The sequence below is a fragment of the Cryptomeria japonica genome, chromosome 7 (assembly GCF_030272615.1).
Source record: "Cryptomeria japonica chromosome 7, Sugi_1.0, whole genome shotgun sequence".
Lineage (NCBI taxonomy): Eukaryota > Viridiplantae > Streptophyta > Pinopsida > Cupressales > Cupressaceae > Cryptomeria > Cryptomeria japonica.
This window is the reverse complement of record NC_081411.1, coordinates 194,103,207-194,118,283: the sequence shown is the minus strand read 5'-3', so window position 1 is coordinate 194,118,283 and position 15,077 is coordinate 194,103,207.

The window sequence follows — 15,077 nt, the reverse complement described above, 5'->3', positions numbered from 1 at the left end:
CTATTAAGTCCACTCGGTTAAGAGATTTTCTATCACTTTCATAAAATAACAGTAATAAAAATATATTTGCAACTTCACATATAAAATGCTAAAGCAGATTCATATTTGTTTAATACAATCTAGACATAGAACCAATCTTGTCCACCTGTTGGGCTTCTACACTCTGTTATTCAAATAGGTCTTCAAGCTTCTGTGCTCGATAATCACTATGTAGCATCCTTGTGCATACACTTGCCCGCATACATTGTTTATCAACAGTTTCCTATTTATAAACAATTAGGTAACCGCTTAATCTCCTTGATCACATTTCTCATGATCAATCATAGCCATCAGATCTTCAATCTTGTCTAGGTTCAATGCATCTTTCAATTTGAAAACATTTTACCCCACCTTGGAACTTGCATATATTTCTTGGAACTTGTGCCAAGGTATTGCGGTTCAATCTGAGCTGTAGATCTTCATGCCAACTTTCCATTACCTTAGATTCCTAACAGACTTCATGCATGGCATACCAATCATTTAATCAGTTCCAGCTCATTAGCTTCCTTCATTAAATAACGCATGCAAAAACTTAATGCATTCTATTATAGCTCGGTTACAACTCGGTAGCAATTGGGTTATAACTCGGTGAATACTAAACTTCACTCGGTAGACATTCCGCCTTCATTAACTGATAGCGATAACCTTAGGGTTTACTGACTAGGTTCTTTGCTTGGTAACATAGTATAGTATTAACCTTTACAATTTACAACATATGTATGATGTTAAAACAATCTAAACATCATGATCCCATCATTGTCTGACTCAGTAATAGTTGCCCATTGAATACCTTATTCATCCCCTTATTCATCATAATCTTTCCTGTGTCTTTTACTGACATCTTTATATTCTTTAAATCATACTTCTCAAGATATGGCAACATCATACTGAATTAGAAAATCAATTTCTTGACATCAATGACAAAATAATAATATCAAGACAGTAAACATCCTTAATCAGTTATATCCATAATCATCAACAACCTTCTCAATATCCTTATTGAAATGCCAACAATCTTTCATTGTCTGTTATAATGCAATATTGCCAACAATGTCTCCATTCTGATCTTCCATATACCATATTTGGTTCCATCAAGCTTCAGACTATCCTTCCTGAAATAGTTAGTAGACATAGGATCTCCTCAAGTTGTTAAACTTCTGCAAAAAGAGGACCTAGCTCTAATACCAATTGTTAGGTCCCAAAGGAAATTGAGAGGGGGGGGTGAATCAATTGTCTATAAATTTCAAACCAAAACTAACTTAACCAAACTTAGTGCATAATACCGGTAAACCAAACTTTAATGCCGGTAGACAGTCTAGCAAATAATAACAGTATCGGTAAAGTTAATGTATGAAACAGAAAGACAAATAACATACACAACACATAACACAATTATTTGTACGTGGAAACCCTGTAAGGGGAAAAACCATGGTGGGAAACCTTACCCACAATCAAATGATACTACTGCAAATAGTATGTGTGTACAAATGTGGTAAGCACATGCAGAAAGGCCAAATGCCTAGAGCTCACTGCTCAATCACAAAATGGGAGTCACACTGACTACAATTGGATGGTTAAATCCAATGATAATGTACTGCACAAAATAGCATCTTCATATGCTGGATTCAATATCGGTTAAGCTCTAATTGTCTTCTTCAAAAGCCTCCTTGAATCTTCAAATGATGTCTGCATGTATAGCTCTTCTTATATTCGCATATACCTTATTACAATCCTTTTTCACACTCTCCTCTACTTCTATATAATCTCACAAATGAGATCTTACATATATACCAAAACCTAAGACCAAATGTATAGGTTAGCTCACTAAGATATTATAATAGAATCAATATACAATGCATGATGTCAGTTCAATGCATTTACAATAATAACAAATCATCTCCATAACATGTCGTGTTGATCTGGAATAGATAATGCTTGCCAGTCCATAGCCTAGACCTATTTTCTAGTAACGACAAATATGTGAACTCGATTGTACCAATAACCAAATCACCAAAACCAAGTATCCAAACAATGTTTTTGACATAACCAAGTAATCTCCAGATGATAACAGATCATCCTCAGTTCTGGTGAACAATATAAACTGCCAGTGAACCAGATACCAATGATTGTGCATAAGTCACTGAACATGCCAGTGAATATAACCAAAGATCTCCAAGTGTTCTCAAGTGTTGACAAGTGTTGACATCAATGAAAAAACCAATGCAACACATCCATAATACCAACATGCCTAGTCGTCGAAACTTCATTCATACATGCATTTTGCATTCATATAGCTCTTTATCTTATCCCTAAGTTAATCTTAAGGGTGGTGTTGGAGTAATTAGGACATTTATCTAGTAATTAGTTGATTAGGTCCTTTAATTGCTTTTTCACTTAAACTAAACTTAGGTTCTTTTAGATTTTATTTAATTAGGCTAATATTAGCTTTTGTTGTAGTTGAGATTTATTTATCTCCTCATTTTTTTTCTTTAGCTATCCTAATTTTAGGATTAGGGCATCTCTTTCTCTCTATAAAAGAAAGTCTTTCACTCATTTATAATCATCCAATTTTATTATAGGTTAATCTAATTAATGAATTCTTCTTTAGATCAATTCTCTCCTAGGGTTGCATAGACTCAATCATGGTTTCTTGTCTTTTGTGTGACATGTGTTTTGCTTGGAGATGACTCTTGGCTCTTGTGGTTATATCATCTTTACTTCTACATGGTATCAAGTGAAATCAATTTCTACATAATGGTTAGTATAAGGGAGAAGAAATATGGAATTTGAAATTTAATGATTGAATCAAGGGTTAAGTCTTGCATGCCTCAAGACTAAACTAGGTCAATCTCTTGCCATGTAGAAATAAACTAACAGATGAATATGATAATCTCAAGAGCAAGAGAAAATGTATGAGAATAAGTATTTGTATGAATTGATCATTAGACAATAAATGATGAATGCATGAAAATATATATAACTAAAAGTAAAATATTTAAGAATAAAATTTTAAACCATAAATAAAACCTAATACAAAAATTTATCACTTATCAATAGATAATTGTACAATATGATATTCTACCAAAGCAATTAAAAAACCAATAAAAACAAGAGACACGTAGTGTCATGTTCCTATCGAGTGTTAGAATTATAAAAGGTGGAGTGGAAAAGGAAAAGTAGAGGTTCATATAAATGCAAGCGTAAAGTATTACTGAGATAAATCAAACTTCACACAAATGTAGGCTATTTATGACTATATACATGTATTATGAGTTTTTTCAGTTAATAAGATAAATGGGAGTTTACTGAAAAAAAAAATGCAAAGCATATAATAAAACACTTAGCAAATGTAAGGGTACTAGTACAACAATAGAACACACCCTGTCACTCTTGTCACTCTTGTCACTCTTGTTTCAATGATGATCCAACATATCAATGTAACATTTAGAGAAAGGTAACTTTCTTGCCTAATAAATTCATGTGCACATATCATATCAGAATGATATAAAATTAAATTAAGTTTTTGCTAAGAGAACTCAGAAGAACACACTGCAAACTAAAATTTTATTTGAGTAAAGGCCTAGCATATTAAAATAATCATTAATTGATGAGCCATACTTAATTTATACTCAACATATGCTTATTACTTTTTGATTCAACAAAAAAAATTGAGTTGTGTGAGAATAATTGGGATTAAAATAATAATTTTCAAAGTTCCACAAAATGAAGAAGAAACTATGTGCATTCACATATAGAAGGCATCTTTCTTATGGTTTACAATTCTAGGGGATCTAGTGTAAGACCTGCCAAAAAAACGCATATTGAGAAGCGCACAAACATCTCCTAGAAATCATAAAAAATTACATATCACTTTTGAAAAGTTTAAACATCCATAAAAACACCACATGGAGTTTATCGAAGCTTTTACAACGATTCAAACTCAATATTTATGAGATGGTAAATGAAGGAGAAAATCATGCTTTCACAGTAAACTAATCTAAAATAAAGCTATAATTTTGAACCCACTCAAATTTTTAACATTCGAAGAAGGCTCAAAAAAAAACCGGGCCTGGTCAATTTGCTTAAGCCCCCATATATTAATCTGCTAAAACTATATACATATTGAAATGAGCCCATTAGTTGTGAAATGAAATCAAAGTACGGATAAGAATTATTTAAATAATTAATGAAGATGAAAAACATTATCAGAAGAGTATGCTCATATGCTTGTATTAGTGTATGCTCAAAGTAGAATATACAATATAGGTTATAGTCAATGCAAACTTGATAGTGCAATTTACCTACATCTTTTCTCATCAAATACAATGCATAAATAGAAAATGTTACATATTTTTTAGTCTCAAAATGATATTTTTTTGAGTTAGAATGCTATTTTTTTAGAGAAAAAACAAACAAAGGTGGGTCTCTCAAGAAAGATGCCACAACTGAATTCCTTTATTCTTTTCACTAGAGGAAGGCCATGTGTCTTGTAGCTCTTACATTATGACATCCTGCAGTACAACTTATGTGCCTTATAATCTAAAATATTCTCATTGGGTAAAATCTCCTTTATAATATTGCATAGGATGCATGGAAATTATATTCTATAGGATGCATTGAAAATATCAAATCAAACAAAAAAAATATTTTTAATATATTTGATTAACATGTGTCAAAGAAGAGTGACAGGTGGGAAAGAGAAGAAGTAGAGGATTTAAGTTGAGCAAAGAAGATACATACAGTTGGGCATGTGGAACACTATGTCTTGAGAAGTTGTTCGTATTGTTTTTTAAAATATTTTTTATTTCCACTTTTCACAATTTTGTTTTTCTTCGATGCTACACTTGTACTGTTTTCTCAGGCTTTGTGAGACTATAGCTGATGTTTTATGCTAAATTAAGTCAGTCAGTATTCAAGAGTTGATCTAGTTTTAATAAGAGCTCGATAGATGAAGGGCCACAAAAACAAACCTTAAAGAAACTCAGGATTATTTCCTATTCGGCCAAGGAAATGAGGATGAACATTGTCTGAAGGAAGCATAAAAGAAAACAAGCCAGCACTAGGAAGAGGAGGAGAGCGCATGACTTGAGGGATAGCCTAAATCATGTGAGAGCATAAATTAGAGGAGCTTAAAATCTGCCAGATGAGAGAAATGAAAGGGAGGCAACTAAGGAAAAGATGTTGTCACATAGGTACAGAGGTTGTAAAATGATTGACCCAATTGCCTCACACTAAGAAATAGAGTGACAAATAGATCTAGTACAACAATCACTATTATGTTGATTTCATATTTAAGCTCATAAAGTTTTAATCTGGTGAAACTAATTTCTGTACGATCCATTAATGTTTTGTTGGGTAATTTTATTTTCGTTTGCCCTTAGGTTTTATTTGTTTAATATATAGTTATTATAGAAGAATTTAAAAATACTATTATATTAAAATTCCTGTGTCTTTATTCCATTTTCAGAAGTAGAAGCTTGAGAAGGAATCCTTACATTTGACCTTTTTTTCGTTTATTACAAGATTGTGTGATTATTGTTAACATTTGGCTCTCAAATATTGATTTGGTCTATACATCCTTAAGGTTAAATATCAATTGATGTTAGAAAAATTTATTTCTCTTTGTCCATAGATTTTATTTGTTTTATATGTACTTATTATAGAAAAATTTAAAATAATATTGTATTAAAATTGTTGGCAGAAGGTTGATGAGGAACTATTTACATTTGCTTGTTTTTGTTGTTAGCATTTGGTTCTAAAATATTGATTTGGTATGTGCATCCTCCATGTTTTGTATTGGCAAATTAGCAGTCAATACTTAACAAATTCAAAAATAACGAAACCATGAAATATAAGGATTTAAAGCTTTTATTTGGTCCATATGTACTACTTTACAATTCATGTCTCTCTCTATTGTGTCGGTCTCCACCATTTGTAAGCCCTCAAATGTGCAAGAAACATGAAAAAGGGTGTGCACATGGATGTTTATCTATCTTTCCTTGGAGCAGTGAGCTTCAGCCTACAAGTCCTTTGTATCTTGCCCTAGAGTATTGAGTTTCAACCTACAAGTCCTTTGTATCTTACCTTGGGATAGTGCATCTCAGCTGACAAGTCTCTAGGTGGCAGTGTGTTCCCTTGGGAGTGGTTACCTAAAATAGATTTGTAATATTTTTATATATATTGTGAGTTGAATCTCATTGTGTTTTTTCCCTGTTTAGGGTTTTCCATACAAATATGGTGTTCTCATTTTCATTATGTTTTGTGGTTCCATGTTTCATTGTTGATGATAAAGTTGAAGATAAGTATATTGTGTTCTGAAGATTAAAAGTATAAGTGTTTTAAGGCCCGAACTACTTCACCCCCACTCCTACACCACGCCTGCCCCGCCCCCTTGTCTACCATCCCGACTCCCTCCCTCCCCCCTTAGTTCCAAGGTGTGTTCAACAAGAAAGAGTCCTTGGGGGTTCACATTGATTCCTTCTTTCCTTCTTTCTCTACTATATTTATTGTATTTTTCTCTCTTTTGAAGAGGACTTTTGTCCCATTGAGTTTTTTTATTTTCGTCATTTGTCAGAGTTGCATTGGTTTCTACATGAGTACCTGATCAGGCCTAGTTGTCAAAACTTCATTCATACATGCATTTTGCATTCATATAGCTCTTTATCTTATCCCTAAGTTAATCTTAAGGGTGGTGTTGGAGTAATTAGGACAATTATATTAATTATTAGTTGATTAGGTCCTTTAATTGCTTTTTCACTTAAACTAAACTTAGGTTCTTTTTTAGATTTTATTTAATAAGGCTAATATTAGCTTGACATTAATTTTGTTGTAGTTGAGCTTTATTTATCTCCTCATACTTTTTCTTTACTTCTCCTAATTTTAGGGAATCTCTTTCTCTCTATAAAAGAAAGTCTTTCATTCATTTATAATCATCCAATTTTATTACAGGTTAATCTAATTAATGAATTCTTCTTTAGATCAATTCTCTCCTAGGATTGCATAGACTCAATCATGGTTTCTTCTATTTTGTGTGGAAGGTGTTTTGCTTGGAGATGACTCTTGGCTCTTGTGGTTATATCATCTTTACTTCTACATGGTATCAAGTGCAATAAATTTCTATATAATGGTTAGTCTAAGGGGGGCGAAATATGGAATTTGAAATTTAATGATTGAATCAAGGGTTAAGTCTTGCATTCCTCAATACTAAACTACGTCAATCTTTGTCCATGTAGAAATAAACTAAGAGATGAAAATGATAATCTCAAGAGAAAGATAAAATGTATGAGAATAAGTATTTGTATGAGTCGATCATTAGACAATAAATGATGAATGCATGAAAAGATATATAACTAAAAGTAAAATATTTAAGATTAAAATTTTAAACCATAAAACAAACCTAATACAAAAATTTATCACTTATCAATATATAATTACAATATGATATTCTACAAAAGCAATTAAAAAACCAATAAAAACAAGAGAGGTGTAGTGTCATGTTCCTGTCGAGTGTTAGAATTATGAAGGGTAGAGTGGAAAAGGAAAAGTAGAGGTTCATATAAATGAAAGCATAAAGTATTACTGAGATTAATCAAACTTCACACAAATGTATGCTATTTATGACTATATACATGTATTATGAGTTTTTTCAATTAATAAGATAAATAGGAGTTTATTGATCAAAAAATTGCAAAGCATATAAAAAAATACTTAGCAAATGTAAGAGTACCAACACAACAGTAGAACACACCATGTCACTCTTGTCACTCTTATTTCAATGATGATCCAACATACCAACGTAACATTGAGAGCAAGGTAACTTTCTTGCCGAATAACTTCAAGTACACATATCATATCATAATGCTATAAAATTAAATTAAATTTTTGCTAAGAGAACTCAGAAGAACACAATGCAAACTGAATTTTTATTTTAAGAAAGGCCTAGCTTATTAACATAATTATTAATTTGACAAGTCATAGCTAATTTATACTCAACATATGCTTATTACAGTGCGATTCAACAAAAATAAATTGAGTTGTAAGAGAATAATCAGGATTAAAATAATAATTTTCAAAGTTACACAAAATGAAGAAGAAACTATGTGCATTCACATATAGAAGGCATCTTCCTTATGGTTTACAATTCCAGGGGATCTAGTGTGAGACCTGCCAAAAAAAACAAATATTGATAAGCACATAAATGTCTCCTAGAAATCACAAAAAATTACATATCACTTTTGAAAAGTTTAAACATCCATAAAAACATCACATGGAGTTTATCGAAGCTTTCACAATGATTCAACCTCAATATTTTTGAGATGGTAAATGAAGAAGAAAATTGTGCTTTCACAACAAACTAATCTGAAATAAAGCTATAATTTTGAACCCACTCATATTTTTAACATTTGAAGAAGGCTAAAAAAAAATTGGGCCTGGTCAATTTGCCTAAGCCCCCATTTATTAATCTGCTAAAACTATATACATATTGAAATGAGCCTAGTAGTTGTGAAATGAAATCAAAGTACCGATAAGAATTATTTAAATAATTAATGAAGATGAGAAACATTATCAAAAGAGTATGCTCATATGCTTGTATGAGTGTACGCTCAAAGTAGAATATAAAATATAGGATATATTCAATGCAGACTTGACAGTGCAATTTACCTACATCTTTTCTAATCAAATACAATGCATAAACAGAAAATGTTACATATTTTTTAGTCTCAAAATGATAGTTTTTTTGAGTTAGAATGTTATTTTTTTAGAGAAAAAACAAACGAAGGTGGGTCTCTCAAGATATATGCCACAACTGAATTCCTTTTTTCTTTTCACTAGAGGAAGGCCACGTGGCTTGTAGCTCTTACATTATGACATCCTGCAGTATAACGTACGTGCCTTATAATCTAAAATATTCTCATTTGGTAAAATCTCCTTTATAATATTGCATAGGATGCATTGAAAATATCAAATCAAACAAAAAAAAAATATTTGTAAAATATTGGATTAACATGTGTCAAAGAAGAGTGACATGTGGGAAATAGAAGAAGTAGAGGATTTAAGTTGAGCAAAGAAGATACATGCAGTTGGGCATGTGGAACACTATGTCTTAAGAAGTTGTTCATATCGTTTTTTAAAATATTTTTTATTTCCACTTTTCACAATTTTGTTCTGCTTCGATGCTACACTTGTACTATTTTCTCAAGCTATGTGAAGCTATAGATGATGTTTTATGCTAAATTAAGTCAGTAAATACTCAAGAGTTGATCTAGTTTTAACAAGAGCTCGATAAATGAAGGGCCACAAAAAGAGACCTTAAAGAAACTCAGGATTATTTCCCATTTGGCTAGGGAAATGATGATGAACGTTGTCTGAAGGAAGCGTAAAAGAAGACAAGCTAGCACTGGGAAGAGGAGGAGAGCACATGACTTGAGGGCTAGCCCGATTCATGTGAGAGCATAAATTAGAGGAGCTTAAAATCTACCAGATGAGAGAAATGAAAGGGAGGCGGCTAAGGAAAAGATGTTGTCACATAGGTACAGAGGTTGAAAAATTATTGACACAATTGCCTCACACTAAGACATAGAGCGACAAATAGACCCAGTACAACAATCACTATCATGTTGATTTCATATTTAAGCTCATAAGTTTTAATCTGATGAAACTAATTTTTGTACGATCCATTAATGTTTTGTTGGGAAATTTTATTTTCTTTTGTCCTTAGGTTTTATTTGTTTCATTTATAGTTATTATAGAAGAATTTAAAAATACTATTATATTAAAGTTCTTGTGTCTTTATTCCATTTTCAGCAGTAGAAGCTTGAGAAGGAATCATTACATTTGACCTTTTTTTCATTGATTGCAAGATTCTATGATTATTGTTAACATTTGGCTCTCAAATATTGATTTGGTTTGTGCATCCTTAAGGTTAAATATCAATTGATGTTAGAAAAAATTATTTATCTTTGTCCATAGATTTGATTTGTTTTATATGTACTTATGATGGAAGAATTTAAAATAATATTGTATTAAAATTGTTGGCAGAAGGTTGATGAGGAACTATTTACATTTGCTTGTTTTTGTTGTTAGCATTTGGTTCTGAAATATTGATTTGGTTTGTGCGTCCTCCATGTTTTGTACTAGCCACTTAGCAGTCAATACTTAACAAATTAAAAAATAATGAAACCATGAAATATAAGGATTTAAAGCTTTTATTTGATCCATATGTACTGCTTTGTAATTCACGTCTCTCTCTATTGTGTCAGTCTTTGCCATTCGTAAGCCCTCAATTGTGCAGGAAACATGAGCAAAGGTGTGCAGATGATTTACACTTAATTTTTTATTGTCTCATTTTTTTGTACTCATTTGGTATTTTGAACAATCATATTTGGCACATCTGCACAGGAGGGCATCATTTCCAGTCATTAGGTTGTTGTAAATTGTAGAAGAGAATAAAAGAGTAGAAATATTTCATGAGAAATTCAATTGCAAACATTTTGGCCACAACAGCATGAAGAAAATTGCTTTTCTACCCAGAAGTTTGCACACAATATTGACAATGGTATACCGAATTTCCCCTTTCATTAGAGTATTATATGCATGGATAGTTATTATCATTGCTATGGTTTATGTTTTGTGTTTTACAGAGGTAAATTTTCAAGTTTTTTGTTCTTGTGATGGTTTTTTAAATTCATGGCAAAAAGTGAGATTGATTTTAGTTACAAGTTTTAACTGTGTATACATTTTGGGATATTCAAATGTCATTCTTTTTCCTGTAGGATTGACCTAGGGATTTATTAGCATGGTTGTTTTGGGTTCTTTTTCACTCTATGCCAATTTTTTTCATACAAATTTGTATATTATAGATGGCCAGTGCTTTATCAAATACAAAGATTTAGTTGGCCATGTATTTGGTGAGTACTTAAAACTTTCCTTACAAGATAGATCATACAAATAATTATGCATATTATATACTCAAATGTATTATATCTCTCAAGGTACTTCATTTCATTCTCTTATTCACCTATATAAATCCATCGATAAGGAAGAAATTTCAAGTAAAATTTCTCTCCACCCAACTGTCTAAGAATGTGAGGATAATAAATATGACATCGTTGATCCTATTAAAAATAATACCCTACCTATTTCTTTTAATCTAGCAAACTATAGTAGTTAGAATTCCACACCATACAAAAAATGGAAAATGATGTGGGAAGTATAAGGTGCATCTTCAAGTGAGCTTTATCGGACAATCTACTGTGGCTCAGTCATGATAACCCTAAAAGTACTTGTAATAAGTCTGAATTTGGGAGGAAAAAATCCACATTTCTTGTACACTCCAGCATGATACTTGTAAGTACTAAGGATGCTTTGTAAGATATCTTAGAGAAAGAATTTTAAACCTTGACCTTGATTGTTTGCAAATTCAATTATTTCAATATAGTATGTCACCTTATCATGGATCTGGCATGTTAGGCATTTTATGGAAGAAGATTTCCATGTTATGTTTTGGCAGGATCCTTGCAGAAATAGCTAGACATCATAACTTGATCAAGGGTTGTAACTTTAAACTTTTACATATAAATAATAATATATAGTTTATTTTTTATATAATAAAAAATAATTAAATTTTAGATAAGAACTGTACGCGGGAAAAAGTGGTGATCAAAATGAATAAATCGAGATCAAAATACCCACATACCATTGAGACTATTGGTGCAAGTATATGGACTAATTCAATTAGTTTAACTTCCCAAGGGGTGTCCAATTGTTCTCTATCTCACAAGATCCATAAAGCCAATTTTTTCTCTCAAATCATTGAGAAAATGACTTAGGAATGATAACTCCAAAAATGAGCGATATTTGATCTACATGCATGAATGCATTCTAAGATCTATATGATGTGTTAAAACTATGATGATTAAGTTAAGATGAAGATAATGATATGATAAAAGATTAACAAATTATCCTAACATGATATATTAGCCTATCATGAATATTTTATGATATGAAAATGCTTCTGAATGTTATGATGATGTTTTAACAAAGAGAGACTAAGATTCTTACTAAGTTAGGCTATAATGTAGATGCATAAAAACTTGAAGATATGGAAAATGAAGAATGAGAGCTCTATTTATAGGGAAAATAGGGCAATGGATGGTTAAGATTGAATAATCTTAACAAGGGCTAGGATTGAAAGTTAATCAATCCATGTTTACAATTTTCACCAATGAAATGGTGACAATTGTCAACAAGAGGTTGCTTGAGAGGAGATGCAAGAAGCATTAAATGCCTGAGAAGACATGAAGGTTACCTTAGGAGGTAAGGGTTAAGGTTGGGTTAGGTTTATCCAATGGATAAAGCTTTTATCCAAGGGATAAACTCTTGTGCAAGGGTCAAATGGATAACCATGGTCAAAGCCATAAGTGTTTGATGAGACCCTTGAGTCAAAAGGAGAGTTAAGTTAGAGGAAAGTCTCTAACCAAAGGTCAAAGGTGAGTTAACCATAAATGGTTATGTAAGAGCCTTTAATTGATTGGATGACTTTAGAGGTTAACCATTTTAAGACACAAAGCCTTTAATGGTTATTGAAGGCTTTGGAGGTTTTGAGAAGTGACTTCCATTTGCTTAGGAATGTGGCAATAATTAGGAGATGAATTAGGCTAAATTGGAAGTGATTAGAAGAATCTAGAAGGAGATTAGGAAGCAAGTGGGAGATGTAGGAAAATTCAAGTGGATGAGGAAAAGGGATTTTAATTAAAATTAAATTGCTTTATTTCAACTAAAATAGAAGCAACTTGCATAAATACAAGTGGGGGGATTTAATAAATAAATTAGATTTATTTATTTACAAGGATCCATTTAATTAAATGTAAATTGAATTAAAAAGGGGGAAAGGGGAAATAATTAAATAAAGTGAATTATTTAATTAAAGGCTTAGAAAAGGTTTAGGTGAGTTTAATTAAATAAATTGAGTAATTTATTTAATCAAATAGATGAAAATGAAGAAATTAATTAAATAAATTTAATTAATAGGAGTAATGGGGTTAAAATAAATATTAAATATTTATTTAGGAAAGTGGTTAGATTTATACATCTACATTTTGCCCCTCTTTGAAGTGGCGTGTGTGCACATGTTGGTTCAAAGAAAATTGTTGGATATGCTGTCAAAAAATTGATCGATATGATGTTGTGTGTCAAAATGTCGATATGATGCCCTAGATGTAGATTTGATGAACAATATTGATGATGCCCCCTCGGGAGATGAATCAAGGATCTAATGAAAAGTTGTCAAGTTTATGATCATTTTTTTGAATTAATTGCAATATGAGAATATTAACTGCGTTGGATGAACATATCGATTCATCTCCCAAAAAAAAATGATGTTGATAAGGTTAATAATGAAAAAGGGGGAGTAAAATACATGCCCCACCTATTAACCTTTTGATTTTCCCCAATTAAAAGATAAAAAATGATTTTGAAAAATTATTTGCACACTTTTCTCCTTGTGATTGTGAAATTTGGAGCTCTGACCATGATGTTGATTCCATATTCCTCGCACCAATTTGAGCGCGTCAGGTGATATCGGAGACCCATCGCATATGGCCCACCAGTAAGTGGCCAAAATCCATCTTTGTTTTTTCTTAATTTTATTTATTTTTGTCACATTTTTCAATTTTGGGTCAAAATTTGCCGGTTTAGCACGTAGGGTAGGTTGTTTAGTGCATACGATAAGAGTGTTAGCGTGTAGCGAACCCTAGGTAGGTTTAGCATCTAAGTGCCAAATAGTAGCGCGGTCAGGGAGTATGTTAGCACGTAGGGTGATTTTAACGCATAGGGTTTGTATAGAAGCACAATGGGTATGTCAGTTAGTGCATAGGATAGGTTTAGCGCGTTGGGTAAACAGGGTAGCGCAAATAGTATGTTAGTTAGTGCGTAGAGTAGATTTAACACATAAAATGTGTTTTACAGCGCATACGTGGAAAAGTTTAGTGCATATGTGGCAACTTAGTGATTTGGGGCCTTGATTTAGCATGTAGGGTAAAAAGTTAGAAAAAAAGCGTTGTGAAAATGCGTCATGAGTCAAATGGAATTGGATAGGTTGCATAGATGTCGATATGGGTTCATCGATTGTTCTGATAAGGTTCATGATCCAATGTGAGTCATGTTTTTGTGATGATGTCTGATTCTGATATGCTACTGGGTTACGATATAAGTCTATGGTCGATATGAATCTTGTTTTGATATGAGTCTTGTTTTTCTATATGAGTCAACTTGTTGATATGAATCTGATTTCGTTATGGGTCTTTGAGTCGATATGAGTCTTGATTTCGATATGGGTCTTTGAGTTGATATGAGTCTTGATTTCGAGACGGGTCTTGATTTCATTATGGATTTGATTTCCTTATGGAATTTGATTTCGTTATGGAGTTTGATTTTGATATGGATATGATTTCAATATGGGTCTTTGATTTGATATGAATCTGATTTTGATATGGGCCTTCTTTCAATATGGGTCTTGATTTTGATATGGGTCCTAATTTCGATATGGATCTTGATTTTGATATGGGTATGATTTCAATATGGGTCTTTGAGTTGATATGGGTCCTAATTTCGATATGGATCTTGATTTCGATATGGGTTTGATTTTGACGGGTCTGATTCACTAATTGGTGCAAATATGTTTTTGACGTGTTCTTGATATGCTTCTCTTTTTCAGGTTGATGTTATTTTTTTTTAATATTGATAAATTTGATGGAATCGAGAACTGATGATGGATATGTGTTGATTTGCAGGCAGAGCTTGGTGTACTACAGTCTCAAGAGTAATTCCCGAGGCCATAGACACTTATCCCGCACTTGTCATAGGTTGACAAAGATGTGATTGAGAGATGTGGGTTATCCTCTTTATTAGACATGCCCCAATATATCATTAACCAAGGGTTACTGACAGCTTTGGCAGAGAGATGACATAGTGATACGAACCCCTTTCATTTGTCAACTGGTGAGATGATAGTTACACCAGAGGACTATTATTGGATTTTG